This window comes from Leuciscus leuciscus, assembly GCF_965113295.1.
Source record: "Leuciscus leuciscus genome assembly, chromosome: 24".
NCBI lineage: Eukaryota > Metazoa > Chordata > Actinopteri > Cypriniformes > Leuciscidae > Leuciscus > Leuciscus leuciscus.
Genome location: NC_138723.1, coordinates 25,656,519 through 25,662,705, shown reverse-complemented (window position 1 = coordinate 25,662,705; position 6,187 = coordinate 25,656,519). Strand labels below are relative to the sequence as shown.

Here is a 6,187-nt window from a genome sequence, read left to right as displayed (position 1 = left end):
CTTTACATCTTTGTTAATTTGACCAATCCAATTACTAACTTCAGACAGAAACTAAACTAATCATCTTGGGACATTCACTTGTGTCTATTATGTCTTTTAGAAGTAAACCTGAGGGCCCTGTTAACACCTGTTCTGTATTCAGAGTTCTGCTGCAGTGACAATCCTCCAGTGATCTGTTCATTAAGGGTGTGAAGCAAACATAGGCAAACAAACAAAATACGCAATACACTGATGTTTCATTGTGCCCAGAGGTCTGTGAGTTTGTTTTAATGAGATTAAATGTTGTAAAACGTTTAAAACTTTGCACTCAGAATAAGCATGAATATAAAATCACCAATGAGATAATTATTCATAATTAGTAACACACAAAGAAAATCTTATTTAATGTTGAATTATTTAATATTGCAGCGACAAGAAAGGTGGATTAGGCCTGCCTAAAGCAGTGTTTATGTGTGTGCATGTTTGTCCACTACAGCCTGTAGATACCCTGATTCCTGGGTAAGGAATATAGGCCGTGACGCACCAAGCTGACATTAAAGAACTAATGGCAAATAAATCTGACTGCTGTGTTGCCTCACATCCTCTGCATCTGGGCCAAAAAGTTGCACTTGAAAACACTGCACAGACCACAGCCAGCTAGCATGTATTTTCTATACCTGCATGAGAGGAAATCTTTACTTTCTTCATTCCAGATGACCATCACTGCATGAAAATTGGGATTTCCGACCCCGTAAACGGCCGTAAATCTCCCTAATTTTCGGCAGTTAACGACAATTTACAGCCTGTGAACGTCGCGTTCGTCTGTGCCGAATATTGTCGGAAACGAACCATGACGTATGCAGAGCGCTCGCGCCGGAGGTGTGAATGGCTCTAATTACCATATGAATAGCAGCTCCCGCCAGAGAAAGGCTTGAATTTCCTCACTCACTATTGGTTTAACCCACGTGGTTTAAACAAGAAAAATCACTCGTGATTGGTTGGCAGATCTGTTACTATTGGTCACCCTCGCTCATTATAAATTCAAAAAATTATAATATTCATATAAATGATACATAAATTATTTTTTTATATTCATAATATGCTATTCTGTGGTATATTCATGTCATTGTTAACCTATGGACTACACTATTATTACCATCAAGGACATGAATTTATAAAGGAAAGGAAAATTTGCCAGGGACATGCTGTTTATTCAAAGAAAGAGCTTTATTAGCACAAACACAAAACAATATACACCTATGTACAAAGCATAGATCATCTGCACACACAACAAATTGGAAGCTCAGTGTCTGTTTTCATCTTCGGAGCTGTAGGTGACTAGCGGCGTTCTCTCTGAATTCGATCCACTTTGAAAACGTCTGTGGTGCGTTGTCCTGTATTTAGGAGTCGCATCTAATCTCGACTGCAGCGTAGCACAGAGCTCTGTGAGCTCCTGGCTGGTGGTTGAACTTCATCGGACATCAGATCTATGGTGGCGCACTTCCAAATGCCCACGTCATCCTCACCTAGCACACCGTCTCGCTTCTAGCAGCTGTAAAAACAACCAATACAGACAATCAGTACTGTGATGCACTGTGTATGGACACAAAACATCTATTAATGCACTTGAAAAATAGTCACATTGACTAAAAATCTTACCCTCTTTCTTCTCGCTCGACTCCGAGCTGAACTCTTCACAGCTTCGGCCTGCAATGCCAGATCTGGTTGTTTGTACCTGAAGCTCCTGCGTACTGTCTCGTAGTACGTCTTACAGGCAGCTGGAAAACAATTAAATGAGAGTGATATGAATAAAAACAACGCAAGTCACAGTAAAATGAAACAAGGAGAAAATAGTCAAAGTTACTTATAATGTCGTCATGATCAGCGTCATGAAAATCTGGACTTGCAGACATAGCTCTGAGTAAATGTGAGGTTACGCCCTCGTTATGAGGCGAGGTTACTCTATGGAAACAAAATGTATGATTAAGATCGTAAACTATAACGGATAGGGCTGGGTATCGATTCAGATGTTACAATTCCATTCGATTTGCAAGCTCTAATCGATTCGATTTCGATTCTCGATTCGATTTTCGATTTCGATTCGATTTTTCCAATTTCGATTCCAAATTAATTTCGATTCGACTCACTCAATGAATATTAAATACAAATCCTATATTTATTAAAAAAAGAAAAGAAAAAAAAGTGAACAAGTTTTCAAGTGTTTAATTAATAAAAGAAATTAAGAGCTACAAACCTGTATATTAAACTCTTTTTATTTTAGGTACACTTGGGTACATTAAAACAGAACCCAACTCTATATTTCAAATGCATACAATGAATAGACAGGATTTTGATGCAAGATGAAAAATTTATGCTGAAAATTGGACAAGTCAGAACAGTCGCATGTCTTGATCAAACAGGTTAACAATCCTCACATAAACCCACATATAAAAACGTTGCATATAATATAATATGTGCCCTTCCTGTCTAACAGCTAGGCCATACAGAAATTGAATAAAATTATCAAACAGTCTGTGTTGCATTAATTATAAATTATATATTGACTAATCAAAGTTACAAAAGTTCTTTATTCAAGAGCAGTGAGTGTTTTTCTCTGTTCTCTTTGTTCTTTGATTAACTTAAATGACAGAGATAATTAGTGGCTACAGTGTACTGTCCCTTTAAGACCAGCCGCTGTTGACAGAGACGCGGAACTCACACGCGGACTCATTCTCTCACGAGGCACAACTCTTCACGTTCGTCATAAGACTGCTCTTATGTTATAAAGATACTCGACAAAAATACATTTTGGCATAATTGTGTGTGTTCTTCGTTCAAGCGCGAAAGATAATTCTATTCTGTGCTGTCTTGTGCGCACGCACGATATCATCGCAAGTTTTTCTGTCACAGTCACGACAGCATTTTGGCAGCATTTTGGTCATATAGCCTAATTGCGTATAGGCTTGTCATAGCGATTGCGAAAACGTGCAGCACTAATTGAGGTTATTTTATGATTTAGATAAAACTACCATAAAATCTCACAGCATTAGCTATAAAATTTTTGCAAGCCTATGAACAGTGGAGGAAAACTAATACATAAAGATGGAAAAAAAATCGATTCTTGGCGTTTGAGAATCGATTTTGAATCGACCACATTTTAAAAAACAATTAATCGAAAAATCAATTTTTTTTGCCCAGCCCTAATAACGGATCTATTTTCTTATACAAGAGAATGAAAGCATATTCTTTGAATCTTACCTTTAAAATGTTTGTAAGTTTTTATGCAAGTAAAAAAATAAAAGAATGTAAGATACTTTAAATTTTTTTACCTTGCTCCAGTTCGTAGCGCCCACAATTTGTCTCAGAGTTGAGAAGATGGCATACTGCTTCCTGTAAATTACATGATTATTTACAATTATTAAACAAATAATAGCCATCACTCCCATGACCTCTTGCTTTATGATGAAATCATGAAAAACTGAATATTCTTACATTTCACAAGGCCTGACAAAATACAAAAGTGACCGATGAGATGAATACTTACTGGGTGTCAACAGGTCTTTGCTCAGAGGTGCGCTAGCATCTTAAGGGCGAAAAAAACAAAGAATATTAAAAAATGTACAATTATTGAAATCAAACAAAAAGGTAAGATTTGCCACACTCTGCTCTTCTAAGCAAGACTGTCTGAAACATGTCATTAAGCCAATAAAATAAACTGTTACCAAACTTGATTCTCAAGCAGTAAGTAAAGACCAATTTATAGTTATGCGTCGACCTCCCGCTGTAGCTACAGAGTAGGCTGTGTACATAGCGTACCCTTTAGCACACCCTGACGTGCACCTCTCCCAAAATGTAACAATGCGTCAATTTTACGTGGACAGAAGCGCTGTGATTGGTCTAGAACGCCTCCCTCGGGTTTCACAGGCTTCTTTCTGCATGTGTAATTGTGCGTCAACAGGGACAACAATGCAGAAGTATAAATGAAACAGTGTAGCCTATAGCGTAGAGGCTCGGGCTTCGGTCTGACGCAAAAGTATAAATCAGCCTTAAAGGATTAGTTCACCTCAAAATGAAAATTTCCTGATAATTTACTCACACTGAGTGACAAGATATCCATGTCTGTCTTTCCTCAGTGGAAAAGAAATTAAGTTTAAGGAAAACATTTCCATATTTTTAATGGCATATACTTTAATGGCAACCAAAGATCTCAATGTTCCAAGACGGTTCAAATGTCCGTCTCAATGCAGCTTCAGAGTCTCTACACAATCCCAGTCGAGAAATCAGGTTCTTATCTAGTAAAACCATCTGTCATTTTCTAAAATTATATATACACATTTATGTATTTTTTAAACAATTGTTTGTCTTGTGCTAGTCTGCTGGCATTACAGACATTTGAACCTTCTTTGAACATTGGGATTGTTGGTTGCCATTAAAGTCCAATCTCTGTAGAAAAATACTGAAATGTTATTCCTCAACTAAATTTATTTTCCACTGAAAAAAGAAATAAAGGTTGGGGCAACAGATAAAGTGAATACTCACTGGAAATTTCCTTGCGCTGAAATCTGGCTGCACATTTCTCCGGGTCAGAGAAGGCTTCCACAAGACATTCAAAGTTTGAGTCTGAAACACATGAGTCAGCCAGTAAGTACGGTCATGTTGCCTATACTAAATTAATAATGAAATACTGGAGTCATTACTACGCTTAATTAAGAGTGAGAAGAACCTACTCATCTTGAATGGACAAAAAAACCTAATGTTTTTGTCTCATCTTTCCATAGAACATTTGAAAAGTAACTGACACTACTGGAACTTCAAACGGGCAGAGGGACGACCAGACTCTGACCATAGATCACTGCCCGTTTGAAGCTCCAGTAGTGTCAGTTACTTTTCAAATGTTCTATGGAAAGATGAGACAAAAACATTAGTTTTTTTTGTCCATTCAAGATGAGTAGGTTCTCACTCTTAATTAAGCGGCTTAAATAACTCTGACCAGCACTGTATATATTTAAAATAGATTATTCACAAGCAGTAAAAAACTACTTGTCTTGAATGGAGTGTGACTTTGTGCAGAGCAATGTTTTGTGCAGGGGGAAAAGTACTTACCAGGAGTGGACATTTCACTGCCAGGACGCTCCACTTGGCTAGACATGGCACAATCTTTATTAGATAAAACACATGAATAAGCCTGTGACTTATGTTGTACACAACACAATATTATGTTTAAGTTGTCATCAGTACTCACCAGTTTTGTGCAACATGCTGGTGTCCTCAATGGGCTGCAGCTTCCTTCGTACATTATTGAAGGGGGTAACGTTATATCTTGACGCTTATACAGAGGTAATGTAAAATAAAATATATAAAGTTAAAGAATTTAATTTTTAAACTGCAATTATAAATGAAGAGAAAACGATTACCCCTGATATTCTCATCCGAATCCAATAATACTGCAAAATGTTTGTATAAAATTTCAGGCCCAATTTGTATCAACCGATTTTATATTTCATCTAATCACCTCATCGTCCTTCTCCTCTGCCTGGTAACGTTGTTACGTTAGGTGTCACATTCACGACGCACATTTATAAATTAGACAATTCACCTTTAAACCCACCTTGCATCATCTGTGAACCCCGTAGCAAGCTGCTATATGGACAAGCTAACTTAGTTAGCAAAGAGCTAAGTTAGCCAGTCAGACTCAGAACTCTATGCCATGCTGCTATCGGTTTACGTGCAGTTTAGTATCCCAAATTGACATAATCTCTCGTGTACAGCTAAAATAACATGGACACTGAACATGAACCATGAGCAGCAAGCTAACTAAAAAAAAAAAAAAAAAGCGCCAAAAGCTAACGAGAAGTTGTTTACACAGAGAGTGCGCGCGCGCGACCAGCTCTCTCTCTCTCTCTCTCTGGTCGTTCTTTTAGTTAAAACATGCGCCCTGTCACAAACGCAGCCGTTCATCTACATTACTCACCGATCAAATAAGACTTTGGCGGGACAAAAATTCACTTTGGCAGGCGCTAAAACAAGTTCAATGCAGAAAAATTCATGCGTGAGTTTCCATTAGACTCGCACGGTAGCCAGGCAAATGGCGAGCTCAGCTGTTGTTGACGCTGTGTGTGTTCAAGATTATGACGCAAGTGCTAAGATTCTGATTGGCCAAGAGAAAAAGTGCTAAGATTCCGATTGGCCCAGAGAAATGTAAATTATA

General features: G+C 37.8%; 1 long non-coding RNA gene across 1 annotated transcript; it reads right to left on the bottom strand.

Moving 5' to 3' along the window:
- Positions 1 to 1,185: 1,185 nt before the first annotated feature.
- LOC309489265 lies at positions 1,186 to 4,614 on the bottom strand. The gene is made up of 6 exons (XR_014202370.1): positions 4,519 to 4,614; positions 3,524 to 3,562; positions 3,309 to 3,369; positions 1,844 to 1,941; positions 1,639 to 1,757; positions 1,186 to 1,531 (listed from the first exon to the last, which is right to left on the bottom strand). It is a non-coding gene; the product is annotated as an uncharacterized lncRNA (long non-coding RNA).
- Positions 4,615 to 6,187: the final 1,573 nt, after the last annotated feature.